General features: G+C 53.4%; 1 long non-coding RNA gene across 1 annotated transcript in view; it reads right to left on the bottom strand.

The window, feature by feature from the left end:
* LOC132479530 (uncharacterized) overlaps positions 1-5931 on the bottom strand; it is a 32443-nt gene extending 26512 nt beyond the window's left edge. The window contains exons 1-2 of the long non-coding RNA XR_009530561.1: positions 5462-5931; positions 661-758 (exon numbers count right to left, since the gene is read on the bottom strand). This is a non-coding gene — a long non-coding RNA (uncharacterized LOC132479530). The remainder of the gene's footprint in view (positions 1-660; positions 759-5461) is intronic.
* Positions 5932-19731: the final 13800 nt, after the last annotated feature.

Below are 19731 nucleotides of genomic sequence, written 5' to 3'. Positions count from 1 at the left end.
GGCCAGGACACAGACCTTTAGATCCCGGCCAGGGCTGGACCACAACCTGGGGACCTTCCTGGGGAAGAAGGCCAGGAAGAGCCTCAGCCCTAAGCCAGGAAACCGGCCCCGCCAAGGGGGCAGATTCACAGCAGAGGGAAATTCACACTTTGGCCTTTTGGATGGCAGGAGGGCTTGACTTTGCTGTGAGGGCCCCTGTGTGCCCTCCCAGGACGCATGTAGAGACACAGCAGCAGCCACCAGCCTGGCCTGACCTCAGTCCTCTGGACGGGGACCAGAGTTTGCTCACAGGCTGCCTGGAGACTGAGACTGCAAGGGAACTTGAGTCAACCGAAACTACACGCTGCCCAGAGAGGGGCGGTAACCAGCCTGAGGTCACACAGCAATCATTCAGAGCCAATGTGAGAGACCTGTCTCCCAGGTCTGCCGGTGAGAGCCTTTTACCCACCATGATGGCCTCTATCAGGGGAGGTTTTTGCCCTTGGGAACGAGGGTTGATTTTGTAATGGTTTTATAGAGCAGTCAAGAGGAAAATATCACCCACTTCACAGCCAGACCTGCTGGACACCTGATGTTTGGGAAAAGGAAAGAGAGAAGTAACACTGACTAAACACCTACTGTGCACCACATGCTTCAAGCTCACATTCCTGCCCATCTTACCTGTGAGCAGCGCAAGGCCCAGGGCAGCTGGAGTCGGCCAAGGGTTCCCATTCCCTCTCAGGATGTCAGTTCACCTCGCTGAGCCTCAGTTTACTCACCTGTAAAATGGGATCACAAGCTCAGCATCACAGATGGTCACTAGGATTAGGGATCCCATCCCAGGAATGGGCACACAGTAGGTGCTCAAGAAAGGCAACATTCGCTAATTATTAGAGAAGTGCAAATCAAAACTACAATTATTTCTCACACCAGTCAGAATGGCCACCATTAGAAAGTCTACAAATAACAAATACTGGAGAGGATGTGGAGAAAAGGGAACCCTCCCACACTGTTGGTGGGAATGTAAGTTGGTGCAGCCACTATGGAGAACAGTATGGAGCTTCCTTAAAAAATTAAAAATAGAGTTACTGTATGATCCAGCAATCCCACTCCTGGGCATACATCCAGAGAAAACTATAACTCAAAAAGATACCTGCACCCCAACGTTCACAGCAGCACTATTTACGATAGCCAAGACATGGAAACAACCTAAACATGCACCAACAGATGAATGGATAAAGAAGATGTGGTACGTATATACAGTGGAATACTACTCAGCCATAAAAAGTAATGAAATAATGCCATTTGCAGCAACAGGGATGGACCTGGAGATTATCATACTAAGTGAGGTAAGTCAGACAGAGAAAGACAAATACCATATGATATCACTTATCTGTGGAATCTAAAATATGACACGAATGAACTTATCTACAAAACAGAAACAGACTTGTGGTTGCCAAGGGGGTGCAGAGGGATGGAGTGGGAGTTTGGGGTTAGCAGATGCAAACTATTATACAGAGAACGGATAAACAACAAGGTCCCACTATATAGCACAGGGAACTACATTCAATATCCTGTGATAAACCACAATGGAAAAGACTATGAAAAAGAATACCTGTAGATGTATAACTGAATCACTTTTCTGTACAGCAGAAAATAACATAACATTGTAAATCAACTATACGTTAATCAATTTTAAAAAAAGAAGAAAGGTGATGTTTGGATTTTCTACCGCTGCTGCAATACATTTCCACAGACTTTGCAGCTTCAACAACACACGCTCATCAACTTCCATCTGGAGGTCGGAAATTCAACACGGGGCTCACTGGGCTAAACCAAGGTTATCAGTGGTGCTGCCTGAGGTTCTAGGGGGCAAGCTATTCCTTGCCCTTTCAGCTTCTAGCAGTGGCCCCTAGTCCTTGGCTCACGGCCCCCTTCTCCATCTTCAAAGCCAGCGACACTGCACCTCTGAACCTGCTCCACTGCCTCCTCTTTCTCTGACCACAGCTGGGAAAGGGTCTCTGATTTCAAGGACTCATGCGATTCCACTGGACCGACCCAGATCACCCAGGATCATCTCCCCATCACAAGGTCCTCAACTCAAGCACGCCTGCAAAGTGCCTTCTGCCATGTCAGGTCACGTACACAGCGATTCCGGGAATTAGGCTGGGGTGGGGGCAGGCAGCGGGCATTACTCTGCCAACCACGGGTGAGCTGAGCTGAATTTCATAAAGCAAGGGATGCCCGGGCTGGTCTCAGCAGTTCTTTTTGGAAGAAGAGGATTCCACTAAAACCTGCTCCCTCGAGGGCCGTTTCCCATCCCTGCTGTTTTTGACTCTTTTCAAAGAGGCTCTGTCTAGCCAAGGAGACAGGCTCAGGGCTGCCAAACCTTTGCTTCAAAATAAACCCTACTAGGAAATTTCCATGGGACCAGGCCCTTTTCTCCCCCCTCTCCCCAGAGACCTGCCTAGAATCCCAAACCAAGCGGGACGTCTTATAGCAAGACCATCAGACTCCAAGCTCTCCTAAGAAGGAGGTTTTCGTTGTCGGTTGGGTGTTCTTCTTTTGTTTGTTTGCTCTCCCCTGTCAAACTAAATAGCACTGGGCATACTGTTACGCAGGCAGTGAACTGGGTTAGGACATCACCCTCGACTTAGGAAAGGGTTTTATAGTTGTCATCCTCAAAAGGACCTAATCTGTCCCCCCATCCAGCTTACATTCTCCAGGGTCCCTCCTCGTGGGCTTCAAAGAGCGCTCAGCTATTTCACAAGCTCTGCACATTTACAGCGAGTGTATTTTATGCCGACAGTGAGGCCAGCACGTAAATCCCACTTGCCTAACACCCAGCATCTTGTGATTTTATTTGATTCACCCGGGGAAGTCACTATTTACCACGGGCTCAGCGTCAGGTGTTTTGCACGGGAAGGTGTGCACTTGTTTTGGATTTCAGGCAGGTTCACAGGGACAGACGTCATCTCATGAATTCCCCCAGCAGTGTCCTCACTTTCCTGGTGAGGAGAAAGGGTGAGACAGCGAGGGGCCTTGGTTGCGGTCATGCAGCCGATAAGCAGCAGGGCTGGGTTTGAAGCTGGGTCCTCTGACTTCAGATCATCCCAATTTACTGTGGCCACACTCATCCTCCCTTGTGATACTGTGACAGAAAAAGAATGTAGATTTGGTCCTAAAACCTGTGTACTTTGCTGATGGGGAGATAGGGGTGTCCTTGGTTATTCGTAACAAGCCCCTCTCCACCACACCTGACTTTATGCTAACGAGGTGACTCTTGGTGGCTCCCAGAGAGCTTCAGCACGGGGGCCAGTTGCTGGAGGCACCAATCATGTGATTAGAGCACTGGAACTTGCAGCTCCATCCCCGACCTCCAGGGAGGCGAGTGGGGCATCACCACTCACATGAGGTTATCGGCCACGCCTATATAATGGAACCTCCATGAAAACGCTTCTGGGTTGGTGAACGCACCCACGTGTCGAGAGGGTGTGCACCCCAAGCTCCATGGGGACAGAAGCTCCTACACTTGGGACCCTTCCAGACCTCTCACTACGTACCTCTTCGTCTGGTTATTCATCTGTATCCTTTACAATAAATGTAAAGGATTTACATTTACAATAAAAGTGAACGTAAGGAAAGTATTTCCCTGAGTTCTATGAGCCATTATAGCAAATTATTGAAGCTGAGGAGGGGGTTGTGGGATTCCTTGATTTGTTGCCAAGTCAGAGAGAAGGGTGGGTGAGCTGGGGACCCACCACTTGCGCCTGGCATCTGAAGTGGGGGCAGTCTTGCGGGGCTGAGCCCTTAACCACAGGGTCTGCTCTCACTCTGGGTGGTTAGCATCAGAATCGAGTTAAGTTGTAGGACACCCAGCTGGCGTCCACAGAGAACTGGAGAATTGCTTGGTGTGGAATATCTACGTGTTTGGCGTCAGAAGTGTTACGAGCAAAAAACAGATCTTAGTAGTAACTATATTCATTCATGTATCAATTCATTCCATGTTTAGCAAGTTCGTTGAGTCAACTTTGCACCGCGCTAAGTGATGAGCAAGACAGGCACATCCCTACCCTTCCCGAACGCGCCGACAAGGGAAGAACCACCTCTAGATCAGTGTCCCTCCACCCGCTACGCCCAGGACTGTGTAACTTATCAACAGAAACAGCAGAGGGTCTGATTCAATTGGTGTGTGGTGGGGCCATCACACCGGTAATTAAAATTTTTCTTTTAAATTTAGTTATGCAGTGGGCTGAATAAGGGCCCCCAAAGAGATCAGGTCCGAATCCCTGGGACCCATCAATGTTACCTTATATGGCAAAGACTTTGCAGATGTAACTAAGGATCCTGAGATGGGAAAGTTATCCTGGATTATCTGGTGGGTTGAGATGCAATCACATGTATCCTTATAAGGGACGCAGAGGGAGATTACATAACCACAGAGCACATGGCAGTGTGTCAGCAGAAGCTGGGAGAGCCACGCGGCCACCAGAAGCTGGAGGAGATAAAGAAGGCCCCTCCCCTAGAGCCTCCAGAGAGAGCACAGCCCTGCAACACCTGATTTCACACTTCCGGTTTCTGGAACTGTGAGAGAATACACTCTTGTTTCTTTAAATCACCAAGGTTTGGTAATTTATTACAGCTGTCACAGGAAGCGAATACAAGGCATGAGTTATATGTGCAAATCTTAAGTGCACGGCACGATGAATTGTTATATCCGCACACACCACGTGTCAACAGGAAGATCAAGACAGAACATTCCCAGCGTCCCAGGTTTCCAGTCACTACCCTCCCCAGAAATATCCACTCTCCCCACCTCTATCACGAGAGACCGGTTTTGCCTGTTCTTGAACTTCATATACAAGGGATCATACGACATGTACTCTTGTGTGAGGCTTCCTTTGCTCAACTTAATAGCAGTGCAATTCATGCCTGTTGTTGGGTTTTTTTTTCTTTCTTGGTATTATTCCACTATGTGAATATATATATGATTTGTTCATCTAGTCTCCTATGGATGGACATCTGGGCTGTTCCCAGCCATCAGCTATTAATAATACACCGACAGGAACACAGTCCTACAGTCTTTTGTAGACGTGCCTCATTTATCTCAGGCCCATACCTAGGAGTGGACGTGCGGGGTCTGGATTGGTAATTGTCTGTAGCTTCCAGATGATTCAAATGTGTAATCAGGTGTGAGAACCACTCTCCAGGCCAATGGTTCTCGACTGGCAACAGTTTTGCCCCCCAGGGTACATTTGGCAAGGTCTGGAGACACTTTTGGTTGTCACAACTCAGAGCTGTGCTAAGAGTGTCTTGGGGAGAGAGGTCGGGGCAGCTGGTAAACCTCCTGCAGTACATGGGGCACCCCCTACCCAGCGCACACACACACACACAAAGGAATTATCCAGCTCCCATGGTGGGACCTGAGAGGGGGAAACTCGACCGTAGCCAGAACTCGCGACCCCACACATGAATAACCCACCTGCACGTAAGCTGCAGCTCGCAGGGCCTGGCCCCGCTTGGAGGGATGGGACCGGCTGACGGTGCTGAGGCGCCGAGGCTTGGCTGCTCTGGGTGAGCCCTGGAGACAGGGCAGGCCGCCCTGTTGAGAACGGGGAGCTAACCTCAGCTGTGGGCCTTTAGCTGAAGCTCCGAGTCATCTTCCTGCCCCACGGGTGCCAGTGTGGACTTCTGACATCATGCCTCGCTCAGTGCTCTCTTCCTGGATCTGTTGACTCCAGGGACACATAAAGCCCCAGAGGACGGGGACCATGTCTTAGCCAGTCCTCCGATTCTGTGTAGCGAGCACTGAAGTGAGGTTGCCGCGTGGGACACGGGAACAAAGTTCCAAAGGGCAGCCTTCCCCCAGCTCTGTCTACAGGAGGACGTTTAACGGCGTCGCACAGGCAATCTCACGGGGCCCGTGTGTGACGGAGACCGGCTGGCTGTTCACCCCCCGCAACCACTTCCTCTTCCTCCAGGGCACACAGCCGGACTGGTATTTCCCGGCGTCCCTTGCCGGCAGGCGAGGTCACGTGACTGAATTCTGGCCAATGGGATTCACGTGGAAGTCATGTGCTCCTCTAAAAACCTCCCACACCTGCTCCTTCCTGCCCTGTCCCTTCCCACCAGCTGGAAGCAAAAGGCTTCTGGGGGCCGGCAGAGAGTTCCCTGCCTTCGGTTGCTAAATTGCCTTGTGGAAAAGCCAGCCCCTTAACACCTGCTCTCCATTATCGAGAGGAAAACAAACTTCAATTGCATGTAAAGGCATTGAAATGTGGAGACTTGCTTGTTAGGGCAGCTAGCATACCCTTAACTAGTAAACTATGTTTCTGCCAACTGGCGGGGGGCGGGGGTTGAGTTTCAGCTCCACTCCAGGTTACGAAGGGATTCCTCCCCGCAAAAAGGACTTAAAATGCAGAATGTGGAAGAGGGTGCTGAGTCTGCAGAAAAAGCACAGCTGCCAAGGAGACCACTGAATGACGTGTAACTCGGAAGCTGGGGGAGCTGGGGCATGGGGCAGGCATTGCTCAACCTGTGCGGTGGGGCTGTTGAAATGTACGGGTGAGCAAAAATGAGTGATCGTTCTTTGCTCTCATTTAAAATATATGTACATGATATTTAGTTTATTAATTTACACATTCATATTTAAAATCATATTAGAGACTTCCTTAGGAATATGGCTATTTTCTCCTCTCCCATTTCACGGACTCCTTCTATTCAAACGGTCCTCGGGCTTTCACAGCAGGGCTCCGTCATCCCTTAGAGCCAGCTGCTGTTCTCTCACTCGCATTCCGATATCTGAGTTGGGGGACTCTCTGAATCCAGATGTTACTCTGACCGCTCCCCAGCTTCACTGCTCCGTGATCCTCGATCAGGGTCCCTGTGGTCCTTCCAGTGGTGACCCCCGCCCCCCGTGAGCTCACCAACCTGCCCCCTCAGCCCTATTCCACATTCCCCACTGGGGCACACGGAACTTCTCAAACCCCCGCATGCCACTCACAAGCCATGGGAAGCAGGGGTCTTCTCTCGGGCCCCAGTCTCCACCGTTTCTATTCTATCGTTCGGGGCCATTTGGGAAGCGGTGCTGGGCTGTGGGGTCCTGGGCCTCTTTGCCTTCAAATCCCCTCCTGGCCCTTTCCTTCCTCTGTCCAGTTTCTCAGCCATTCCATCACCTGCATCAATTCCCTGCATTCAGTACCCTCCACTGAAATGCCCAGGAGGGTGTCTGCTTCCTGGGCTGGACCTTGATTGCTGCGTGGGCCCACAATGAGGCTCTCTGCCATGGGCCACCTTTCCAGGCCCACCGGGGAGCAGGGAAAGGCTGCATGGAGCCTCCGTCTCCCCAGCAGAGGGCTGCAGCCAGTCTGTCTCTCCCACTGGCCCTGCCCCCCAGCTCTTCCTCTCCATGTGCTTTTCTCTTCCCTCAGCTGCCTCTTGCATCCTCCCGGCTCTGATTCACACCGAGGTCAGTCCTCCATGCGTGACTCTTCATGGGACACGGTCCAGCAATGGGAATTCCAGGAATATTTACTCATGCTTGAAAGCCCGGCTTTCAAGACCACTGTCTGACCAAGGATTAAAAAGAAAACTCAATTATTTTCCTGCTCAAAGCTGCATGTTTATACCTTTGTAGTCATTCTCCTCCGCCCTGAGCAACAAGCCACATTTCGTGGCCCTGTTGTGATAGCAGAAGGGGTGCTGATGGGTGCACCCCACAAGAAAATTACTGGGCTATTTCAAAATCTTCTTCCCCTACAGAAGTAAAGCCAGTAGCCGGCAAGGATCAGAGCATATTCATGGGAGCACAACTTTTGTAAAAATTGGTGGATCCGTGGTTGCTGCTCTGTGCCTGGTCCTCTGGAAGGGCAGATACTGGCGACTGGGAAGGGAAACTGGGTTCCGGGGCCAGAGGGAGACTTGAGGGCACTTTGGAATGGTCACACTTTCCGAAAACGAAGGAGGAAAAACATCTCTCCCTTTCCACAAAGTTCAGTTGGCTCAATCGCCCTGTCTGAAAATAAAGAAGAAAAGCAGCTGATAAACGTCTCCAGCTTCAGGCTGTCCTTTGAGGAAGAACCCAAGCCATGACTCATCACTCGCCTGTGATAAGCATTTGCAGTTTCAGGCAGAAACAGGCCACAAGCATGCAAGGGAGGGTGGGGGCAGCGGCCACAGGATCCCCTGCTTCTGGCTGGTTGGGGTTTATCTGCCTTCGGTAATACGGGAGATTTGAGTGGCCATCATTCCATTGGCCCTCGTTTGCGGGGGGGGGGGGTGTCTGTCCGAACACTCACAAGCACACACCCATGTGAGGTCTGAGATTACCCAGGATGGGAACGGGAAGGTAATCAGGGTCCCTCCCGTCCTGTCTGAAGTCAGACCCAGACCAGGCACCCGCTGGAGAAAACGCAGGCCAGCCAGACCTTTCGCTGTCTGGGTCTGCTCCACGCAGCCCTGGCATGTCCGTCTGGTGTCTCCTGGACAGCATGGCTTGGTGGCATGCCATTTGGGAGGCTGGCCCCTGTGAGCTGTGTCCACCAGCATTAATGGGGCGGGCAGTCTCAGAAGGATTGCATCTCCACAGCCTGCGGGGAAGGCTTAGAACCAAGCCCAGGACAAGCGCTGGCCGAGAGCACTGCGGACGCCAGTCCTCACACAACCACCAGAGGGCGCTGTCCAGCTCCCACCCCATCCCAACCCCCGACCCCACTCCCCTTCTGAAAACCCCATGGCTCTTAGGATACAAGCCAGCTTCATAAACCCGCTTACAAGGCCGTGAGTGATCTGGCCGCTGACCTTTCCAACTTCATCTCCATCTCCATGCTCTGTGCTCCACCAGTGATGGCTTTCTTCCAGCTCCTGGAGAGGACACTTCCTGCATCCACAGGGCTTTTGCAATCACTCTGCCCGCTTCTCAGAGGCTCCCCCATTCATCTTCACCTACAGAACCCTTGTCATCGTCTTTTACGTTTTATCTTAAGCATCAGCTCAGCCGCAGAGGGAGGTCTTCCAACACCCCCAATGAGGTTATGTGGCCGTGTTTGGTGCCCTGGTGTCTTGCACTTCTTGGTAGCCCTGGCCATAGATGCAATTAAATCATTAATTCTGTCGTGGTTCGTTCACCGTCTGTCTCCCCAGCTAGACCGTCAGTGCGTGAGTTCCCGTGTCCCCTGCTGCCCCCCAGGCCCACGCGACGCCCATACTGCAGTGATAGTAGACGTTAGTGCCGGTCTCCGAATATCTTTGGACCTCATTCCTCCGGGCACCTGGTACGATTGCGTTTTCCGCCCCCTCGTGGTGGGGACACGTTACTGCCTAGGTGAGAGCCTTTAATCGCCAATGTGACCCCTGCCACAAAGTTGAGACAGCGGCTGCTCCCTTAGCTGGGGTCCCTCAGTCCCTATGACGATGAGAACTCCCCTGCCCCCTGTGACCATGTCCCATGTCCCATGGAGAAGGACCACTCCTGCCATCTGTCACCTGTGACCCACCACCTGCTTGTCACATAGAAATATCTCAAACACACACACATACCCCCCCGACACACTCAGAAACACACGAGCATGGACATTCCTACCACCTAGAACAGTGCCCGGTACACAGTCGGTGCTCAACAAATATCTATTTAGTAAAAGAACAAATCATTTAATGAATAAATTACTAAATCAATTAAGTGCTCACTATGCTATAGGTGCTGGAGGAAATCCCCAAACACACAGTGTCTGGGGTCAGAGTCCCCACATCACACCCCTGAGGTGAGGCTTTGCACGCAGGCGATACGGAAGTGCTCCTGGGATGGCCGCCTGGGAGTCGGACAGGACAGGATGAAGCAAGGGTGCGATTTCAGGCCCAGTCCCGGCCTCAGCCTGATGCAGAATTATCTGCAACATGCAGGAATCACGCGTGATACACACGGAAATGCTGCAGGAGGGAAAAACATCTTAACGAGTTTGCCCTGAATACGGAAGGCGAAGGGAAGGGGAATTACCCGGCCGCCTCTGCCAGCATCAGCCAGGGCCCCAGGGGCCTCAGTTTCCCCCTTTATAAATGCACGATGACCCAGGGTCTGGCCTGCTAGGCCTGCTGTTAGCCTCAACCAGGGGGCTCATACTGTCAGCTGTGACCATCAACCATCAATCCGCTCGGGCACCCGAGGCTGCCCTAGTACAGCTTCTTTCTGGTTGGCGTGGGGGCCTGTGCACAGCACGAGATTAACCACATCCCCTTCTGACCGAGGCGAGGTGGCATTAAAGTATGATGGAGACGAAGTGCCAGCTTCTGGCCAAGCCCATCCTCTGCTCCTGCCCCGCCAGTCCCACCCCAGATCTGCCCTGCAGCCCAGCCTCACGGCTCTGCTTCTGGTAAATGAGAGGTGAGGGCCAGCCGCGGGCAGGAAATGGCTTACAGATGGTAGGTGAGCCAAAGGCAGCTAAAAAATGAGCCAGATCGGGGGTCATTTAAAGGCTCAGTACGTTGAAAGCCCTGAGCTGGCCTGGCCCAGCCCAGCCACAGCTGAGCAAGCAACAGGCAGGCAGGAAACAGTGGGCTTTTTCAGGCTGGACAACAGTCTTTTTAAGTGGAAATGTCCATCGGCTTTGAGAAGAAGACTCAGTCCTTGGAGAGAGGCCAGGGCTTTCTTTCCCTGACCAACAGCCTCGGCTGCGCACGAGCTGCCCCAACGGGGAGACCCGCTCCTACGTGGCGTTAGGAACTCGGGGGGCCTTCAGGAGACCCCCAAAAGGAGCGGAAGAGGCTTTGGCCTAGGAGGAGGTGCGATTCCTTCCTTCTCTCCCTCCCCATGAGCCAGTGAATGGATAAACCAAGGGTGGTCTGTCCTGATAGTGGGATATGATTAGGTCATAAAAGAGAATGAAGCGCTGACACAGCTACAACATGAATGAACCTCGAAAACCTTACATATGCCAAGGGAGAGAAGCCAGACACCACAGGTCACGTATCGTGTGACTTGATTGATATGGAACATCCAGAAGAGACAAACCCATAGACGCAGAAAGTAGGCTGATGGCTGCCAGGAGCTGAGGGAGATGGGAAGAGGGAGAAACTGCCTCACGGGTGCGGGGTTTTACTCTGGGGCGAGGGGAAGGTTCTGGAACCGGATGGAGGTGGTGCTTTACAACACTGAATGCGCTGAATGCCACTGAAGTGATCACTTTAAAAGCGTTCATTTTATGTAATTTCACCTCAAGAAAGTATTTTAAAACCGAAACGAAACCCACCAGAGTGGGCAAGACTGAACTCCAACGAGACCAGCTGGAGCTGCCCATCAGAGGAGGAGGGATGTGGGCAGAGGAGGGGTGGGGGGCACTCGGGACGTGCGGAGATTTCGGAAGGGCGGCATCCCCTGAATGCAGGAAAAGGATGAGATGCCCCGGTTTCTGCAGGACCGGGTTGATGGTGGGAATCGCCAGCGTCTGCAGCACAAAGGCCCCTGGAAGCTTCTGGAAGAAGAGCGATGAGCCGTCTGTGTGTTGAGTTCGTGGTGCCTGGGGCCCTCCCGGGGTCAGGGAGGGGGGCTGCTCATGGGAGCATCTTCCACCAAGTGAGTCAGAGGGAGGGCTGCTAACATCTACCTGGAAGGACAGGCCACGTGTCCTGTTTTCCGGAACCAGCTCTCCCTCCCCACCCCGCTTCCGGGCTGAGCCCCGAGGTCAGAGTGGCTGCCGTCAGCTCAGTGGGCGGCAGACGGGGGATGCGTCTGGGCCGGGTGGGGTCGTAGAGCCTGGGGCTTCCTGTGGCTGGCAGTGGCGCTGTGCTCGTGTCAAAGGCACGGCCAGGATCCTCCCAGCTCAGCCAACCTTCCCTCGGGTTCACTGGATTTGCCTCCAGCCATCTCTCTTTTGGGGCAGAATCTGGCCATTTGGGCATTAGGAGCCCCTCCTATCCTGATCGGGGCAGAAACACCGGAGGGCCCACATCAAGATCCCCGGGGATCGCCGCATGCTCCGTCGGCCAGGCTGGGGGCCCCCGGTCTCCCGAGGGTCAGGAGGGGAACTGATCCTGCTGTTTATAAACCTCGGAAAGCCAAACAGTCCCTCCAGAAGCCAGGCTGGGTTCATGGACATCTGGAAGCTGTTAGCCTACTTCCCAGTCTCCGCCGATGCCCTTGGCGGTGGGAACGCTGTCCTCGGGATGCAGAAGTGGGCCCGAGGAGAGGCCGTCCCCGCAGGAGAGGGGACAGGGGCCAGAGCATGGTGGGAACGTCACGCTTGGTGGCCGGAGGGTCAGCTGAGGAGGCAGATCGGTCCTGTCTGATGTGCAGACAGACATGGAGAGGATGGGCAGCTGTTCCGGAACCTTCCATGTGGTGCACCAGGCCTCACCTTAGGCCTTCTCCCCAGACCCCGGGCTTCATTTCCTCGTACGCCCCTAGCCTTCCCCACTAGGGGGGGCCTTCCCTGGGCTGTGGCCTTTGTCTGGATGCTCATCAGGCCCCTTCCCTCCCCACCTCCCCACACCCCTCAGACCTCATGGAAACATTCCCTGTCTCCCTAAACTGGGATGGAGCCCATTATAGGCTCTTGGAGCCCCTGGTTCAACAATGAATCACAGGTCTGTCTCCTGGTTGTCGGCCCAGGCAGGCAGGGGTGTGTCTGGCTGCTCACGTCTGTCCACGCCTTGTACACGGTGGAAACTCAGGAAAGGATTTGCTGAATAAACGGATGGATCACTGGAAACCCCTGATAAAGGGTTTTTCTCGACTCCATTTGGTTTCTCCTATTGTAAACATGTTCAGAGACATGTGGCTGACAGATTTCCTAACTTTTCTTGTACTTATGATGTTTTGAGGGAAAAGGAAGTAGGAACAAGAAGAAGCTACGTGTCAATGTTGAAGCGACGGAAAGTTGCAGGGGCACACCCTTCACAGCCTTCAGCTCCTCTTAAACCTTCAGAGGCTCGCACCCTGCGTGGGCAGAGCTGCCCTGTGGACTGGGTCCGGGAGGTGGGGGCGGGGTGGAGGGCTGAAGGGTCCTGCAGCATTCCAAAGAACTCTTTCCTGAGGTCTTGGGTTCCCACCTGTGCTCTGGGAACTGTGGTACAGGATTCCGCATGCCCAGGTTTTCTTCAAGACAGCCGGGGTTGAAAACAGGGGTGTGCATCAAAATGCAGATACCTGGGCTTTGCCAATTCAGGAGGTCTGGTGTGGGACCCTCAACGTGGAGGGCCTTGAGGAGCTCGGGTTGATGGCATGGCCTGTTGCCTCTCTAGGGAGGGTCCCCAAATCTGGAGCCCAGGGAGAGGGTACTTCCATGAACTACAACTCATTTGGACATCACCTCCCCTCCCCCACCTTGGTGAGTTTGCGGGAATGAAGATAATCGGGGACCAGGGTGGCCCTGGTTAGCATTTAGATAAGCAGAATGGTCTGACTCATCAGCAGCCTCTCCGAAAGCCAGGTCTGGAAAATTTATGCAAGGGGAAAAAAAAATGGAAACAAACATGAAAAGAGAGGGGAAAAATGTTTTTTAAAGAGGCTGGAACTAATTTGGGGGTTAAACCCAGCTGCCCACACAGATTCATTTCAGCTTTTCCAGTGTTATCCTATACGATTTAGTTCCTGCTAAAGCATTTGACCACTATCGTGTAAACGGTTTCAATTTATCCTGGAAAGGCATCTTTTCCTGCTTTGGGGAGGTCCGACCAGGCCCCAGCTAAATCGGAACAACCACCACCAGTTTTGATTTGGAAAAAACAAAACCCACAAAAAAAACAGAAGAGTAAAATAAATGCTGAGTCCAGAAGGAATCTTCAGACAACCCGAAATGAGTCACCCAGGGCACCTCTGGCCCTTGGAAAGATCTAGGTTTGAGTCCTGCTATGTGTCCTTGGGCAAATTACTTAACCTTTCTGAGCCCTGCTTTCCTCATCTATACAATGGGGACGTAGTTGGACCACCTCACAGGGAGGTTGTGAGCATGGCCCATCATAAACACCTAAAAATGGTAGCCATTACTATTCTTATAAAACGGAAACACTGTGAACAGTAAAGGACTTTTTCTCCCTATGCATAAGATAGGAGTTCATACTGCTAAGTCTCCATAGGGAACTGATAGCTCCAGGATTCCAGTTTTGGACAGGAAGGTCACTTGTTATGGAGGAAGCAGGTGAGGTTCAAGAAAGGCCAAGGGATTCCTTTGTTCAAGGCTCACAGTCAGCTAAAGGCAGGGTTGTCTCCTGAATCTAAGAGTCCTTTCATCTGAAAGAAAAGGGACCCTCCTTTTGAAAGAAATGGTTTGCCAACCCCTCACCTGAGTCATTCTTTCATCACCATGACCAAAGGAAAATCTTAAGTCAATGCTGTGAAGCCAGTTAGAGGAAAAAAGCTTTCCATGAACTGATACGGAAGCAGGATGGAATTCAGGTGCTGGGAAAGGGGCTTCCGGAAATGAGTGAGAGAGGGTTTCTTGTGTGTGCCGGGGTCCGGGGCAGTCTGGAAGGGGGCTTGGATTTTGCCGTGAGTGTGTGGATGGGGGTTGCAGGAGGGCAGGGCGGCTCGCCACCTTGCACAGCTCGAGAGCAGCCACCATTCTGTGGGTTGCGATGTGAGGGGAACCCCCTGACTTTGGCCCAGGAAGTCTACACTGGCCCACAGCTGCCGGCTGGACCAAGGGCCCTGCAGGTCAGAGCACAGGGAAGGATTACTGCCATCCGGTAAGTTCATCAGCACATCTGGGCTCCCCGTGGAAAGAGGAAGAGAGAGGCCAGGGGCTGGAGGCCAAGGCAATGATTCAAGGTCAGCACTGGCAGAGCCAAGTGAGGGAGAGAAGGAACAAGTGCAGGCCGGGGCCAGCAACCCCACGCAGCCCCTGGGTTCCCACCAAGCCGGCAGCAGGCCAGGGTCAGCACAGGGATGCTGACCGGGCCTTGGGGAGCCCAGGGGTTCCAGGCAGTGACCCAGGCTGCGGCCGAGGACACAGACCATTCATTCTTGCCTGTGACCTTGGCCGCCTCCTGTCGGGAGGGGCAGCTGACGGGTCGGCAGGGGAGGAGGCCACGGCAGGGCAGCTGCGATGACCTAAGAGTCTGGGAGGTACCCTGTGTTTTGGCCTTTCAGCTGTGATGTCCACTCTGACTCAAAGCCAGGCTTAGCACAGGCCGGAGGTGCCTCAGGATGGGGACACCCCCGCAAATTCCAAGAACCTTGCATGCAAGTCAGGGCAACTACAGCTCCACCCCATATTCTAATGAATATCTATGAAGCCCCTCTGCCTTGTGTTTTACATTGAGTTCTCTGAACGCAGAGCCTGAGACAAGGATTTGGTACAAATAGCACGTTGGGGAGGTGCTCCCAGGAAGCACAAGTGAGGAGGTGCCGGAGGGAGGCGGGCAGGGGAAAGATGATAAAGAGAGCGGTCCTGAGAGGGCAGCCTGCTGGGGACCCCACGACTTGGGGCGTGGTGCTGAGTTGTCCCATGGGAGGGGCAGGACCTGGGGTTTATATACCATCCTCGTCCTTCCTTGCTTGGGGGCTGCTCCCTGGACGTTAACTCCTCTACAAGGTGACCACCTGCCCCGGTCTGCCTGGGACTGAGGGTTTTCTGGGCTCTGGGGCTTTCAGTGCTAAAGCCAGACACGAGTGGGTCACCCTACTCTCTGGCCCTTCTGGGGACCCCTGCTACACCCCGAGCTTGCTCCTGTGGCCAGAGAAAGCCCTTGGTTAGGGCACTGCAGGTAAGAAGCTGTTGGCATGAATCACGATGGCGAGTTCAGAGGGGACAAGGGCAGAGGACATCAAGCATTATCTGCTCCACCAGGCCAGTCACCCCCATAAATCTATGACTGCCACACCTCCCCACATCCTTCCTGCTGTCTTCCCTTACCCACCAGCCACAACACGCGAACCAGCCACGACGTTCTGCAAACCCACCCGGCACCTCTGACCTCAGGGCCTTTGCACTGGCTGCTCCCTTTGCCTGGAAATCTTTTCCCCAGACACACCCATAGTAAAATGTAACCTCCATGAAGGAAGTTTGTTAGGTACGATCAGTGCAGTATTCCTACTGCACAGAACAGTGCCTGGCACTTAGTAAACACCTATCCACTAATAAATGAACAAAAATGATCTAAAACAACATGAAGTAGAATGAATGGTCTCAAATGCACCTGGAGATGAGACTCCAGGCCTTTCCACCCATGGAGATCGCTTCCTCCAAAGGAAATTGGGGAAATGTCGTATAGACGCCCGAGAGACAGAGGGGGTTCCTGATACTTGTCTTTGGCTGCCACCCCTGCTGCCTTGTGCCCTGTGAGCCCCCAGCAATTCCCACAGTTGTCATCAGAGGAGGCATGGCCCAGAACCAGGACTTAATTACTTCTTCTCTTTAGAAAATTAGTCTATGCAGAACCCCATCACATAAAACCAAAAATGTGGTTTTGCTTTCATTAAAGCAAGGGTGAGGGATCTAGGCCCTTGGACAACCCTAGGGATTCAGGGGACAGCTTGACATCCACTCACCTGGAGTGGGAGGGGTCTCAGCACGGACATGTACAAAATCTGAAGAGCTGAGACCAGAGCTTTGCAAACAGCAGCTGCACACCCATCAGCTGCGGGTCGTGTTAAATGCAGAGTCTGACGCATAAGGTTTGGGTTGGAGCCAGGGCCTCTGCATTTCTAACAAGCTCCCAGGTGATGCTGAGGCCGCTGGTCCATGGCCAGGGCTTTGAGCCTGCACATTTGGGAAAGTCTCCCCTCTCTGCCCAAGATAGGAAGAATGTAATAACCTTGCCTGCAGCTTCTACCAGCTCAGCAGGGGTGAGGTCTAGGAGAGAGGTGGCGGAGCCCTTGGCGTCCTCAGCAGTGGGCAGAACAAAGCAGCCTCTCAGATAAACAGGCCCATGGGTCTGAGTCAGGGTACCGTGTATGCTGCTGTGACAAAGAGGCCCCCTGATATGCTGGCTTAAACAATATAAGATATTTGTCTCACAGTCCAGAGGGAGGTGACCGCTAGGAGGGCAGTTTTGTGAGCTTCAACACATAGTTTTTATCTCTGGATCCAAAGTGGTTGCTCCAGCCCCTGCCATCATGTCTACATCCCAGAGAGTGGGAAGAGGGAAGAGGCAAAGGGAGCCCATGCCCATTCTTTTGAAGGGTGCAGTCCAGCAGTGGCACATAATGCTTCTGCTCCCATTCTGTTGGCCACACAGAGCCATGCGATCATTTCTAGCTGCAGAGGAGGCTGGGAAATGAACAGTCTTAAGCCCAGTGAAGGCTGAGGCGTTCTACCGTTAAAGGAAGAAAGGGGATGGATATTGGTGACATCTATAGGAAGAGAAGTTGTTACATTAAAACCCTAGACTTGGAAGTTGTGTGGATGATATTCCAACAGCCTCATGAGGCAGAGGCTGCCTGCCCCAACTATGTGCGTACAGAGTGTGTGGTCAGTGGAACAGTGGCCCCCAAAGATGTGCATGCTCCAATCCCCAGAACCTGTGACTGTGTGACCTTATACGACAAAGGGGACTTTGCAGATGTGATTAAGGACCTGGAGATGGGGAGATTATCTTGGGTTATCCCATGGGCCCAATGTCATCACAAGGGTCCTCATAAGAGTGAAGCAGGAGGGTCTGAGTCAGAGAAAGGAGATGTGAGGACAGAAGCAGAGGCTGGAGGAGGGGGCCACGAGCCAAGGGATGCGGGCGCCTCTCGAAGCTGGAAAAGGCCTGGAAACAGATTCCCCCCCACGCTGGAGTGTCCAGAAAGAGAAGCCCTGCCCACACCCTGATTTTTACCTGTAAGACTCATTTCAGACTTCCGGCCTCCAGAACGGTTAAGAGAATACATTTACATGGTTTTAATTAAGGTGTTGGGTCTGCGACAGTTTGCTAACAGCAGCCGTAGGAGACTGTGCTAGGGAGAAACAGCCCTGCAGCTCAGCTGGGTCCTTCTGGTTTGTGTCCACAGAGCCCGGGGCTCTTTATTGCTCCCGAAGGCCCTGCTCTTAGACCAGGCCTTCAGTGGCCTCAAGAGGCCTCTTTTCGGAGCCATCCTCTACCTCTTTTTGGAGCCATCCTCAACCAAGCACAGATTTAACTTCCGCTGCCCAATGACAATCATATGTAACCTGGATAAATCCCGGGCCCCATGGGGCCCAGCAAGTCCTCAAAGAACCCGTCAGCCTCTGCCTCGTAACTACCAGGGAACTTAGAGAGAGCATTCGAGGGCATCCAATCCAGCGGTCACTGCAATAGCGCTAGATACCCCTTTTCCTTCCTCCCTGTTCTCTAACAGAGTGGCTGGTCTCACTGAGCCCCCCAGGCCAGGCTCCGTCTCCCCAACTCCCAGTGTCCGCTCTCATCCAGGCCTCAGCAAGCCCAGCGTCTGGCGGGACCACAGCTCCTGGCCCCCACTCACTGAGGAGCCCTCTATCCTGACTCCAAAACCAGTTCGCTTGTACTCTGCCTGTTCCTTGAGGATTCCTGATGATTTCTACAAATAAGCAACCTTTTTACAAATAAGTGATATTCACCGAGGGTTTCCTGTGTGCTGGGCACTCTGCCCAACACTCGCTGGCCTACATGACCTTTAAACTTCATGACCATCCTTCAGAATAAGAGTGGTTGTTATTACGCACCCCTCGCCCCTGCTGCAGGAAGGAAATGGGTGGAGAGGTCCGGTGCTTTGCCAAGGTCACCTTACTGGGAGGCAGAGGGGGGGGCGCTGGGCCCCGGCCTGGCCGGGCACAGTCTCCAGCCGCTCCACCACCTGCAGAGGACCATGTCCTCCGCCAGCCGGAACAGCTTGTCCATGTTTGCTTCCAGAAGGGTGGCCCTCGGGGTGCCCTAAGGCCACGGCTCTCCTTCCCGATGGGAAGAGAAACGGCGCTGGCACTGGGGGTCGGCAGCTGGGCGGGGGGCAGAGGGACTCCGGGGCCGGGAGTGATGACTCAGCACGCACACAGCCCGGCCCAAAGGACGGTTCTTCTCTGCCAGAGGACACGTGACCTCTTGCTCTGGCCGGGCCGGGAGGCTTTGCCGAAACAGCATCCTTTCAAGGAGCCGTACGGGCCACAGAGGGGCCGTGGACGGCACCACCCTCGCCCTCTCCCACCGTCTTGGAAACCTGGGAGAAGCTGAGGAGGAGGAGCCCAGAGACTCCGTTTCTCATCTGTAAAATGGAGCAATAGCCTGTTCCCTGTGCCCAGGTGCCGGGGAAGACGCAGTGAGATCGTGGAAGAGGAAGTATTTTGGAAACTCACTCACTCCCTTAAACACTTCAGTAGAAAGCCTGTGACAGGCTAGGCTGGGGAACGGGACATGCAAGGGGGACCGTCCCGTAAGCCCTGCCCTCCAGGTGTTGTCAGTGTGGCCAAGAAGCAAACAGGCCACCAGACCATCACAGATGGGCCTAGGAACCTGAGAGTGCCAGGACATTCTAGAAGGTTCCAACATCAGGAGGGGAGCTGCAGCTGGAAGGATGAGCGGGCAGTTAGCAGTCTGACTCTGGGGAAAGAGCAGTCCTGGAGGAAGCTCCTCAAATGACCAGTGAGGATCCGAGGCCCGGGAGGGAGTGACTGTCCAAGGGCACAGAGCTGGCACCTGGTGGAACCTTCCCACGACAGCCTGTGCAAAGGCCCTGGGGTGTGGGGGACTTAGGAGAAGTGACACGTTTGTACTGGGGGTAGGGGCAGGCTCTGAGACCTTAGGGCCACCCCCAGCCCTGAAACTGAAGTCGTGAGACGGTGATGGGAAGGTGTGGGGTGATCTGAGCTGGAGGGGAGACTGTGGACAGGA

The sequence above is a fragment of the Mesoplodon densirostris genome, chromosome 19 (genome assembly GCF_025265405.1).
Source record: "Mesoplodon densirostris isolate mMesDen1 chromosome 19, mMesDen1 primary haplotype, whole genome shotgun sequence".
NCBI lineage: Eukaryota > Metazoa > Chordata > Mammalia > Artiodactyla > Ziphiidae > Mesoplodon > Mesoplodon densirostris.
Note: the sequence above shows the minus strand (reverse complement) of the source record. Positions and strands in the feature narration are given on the sequence as shown.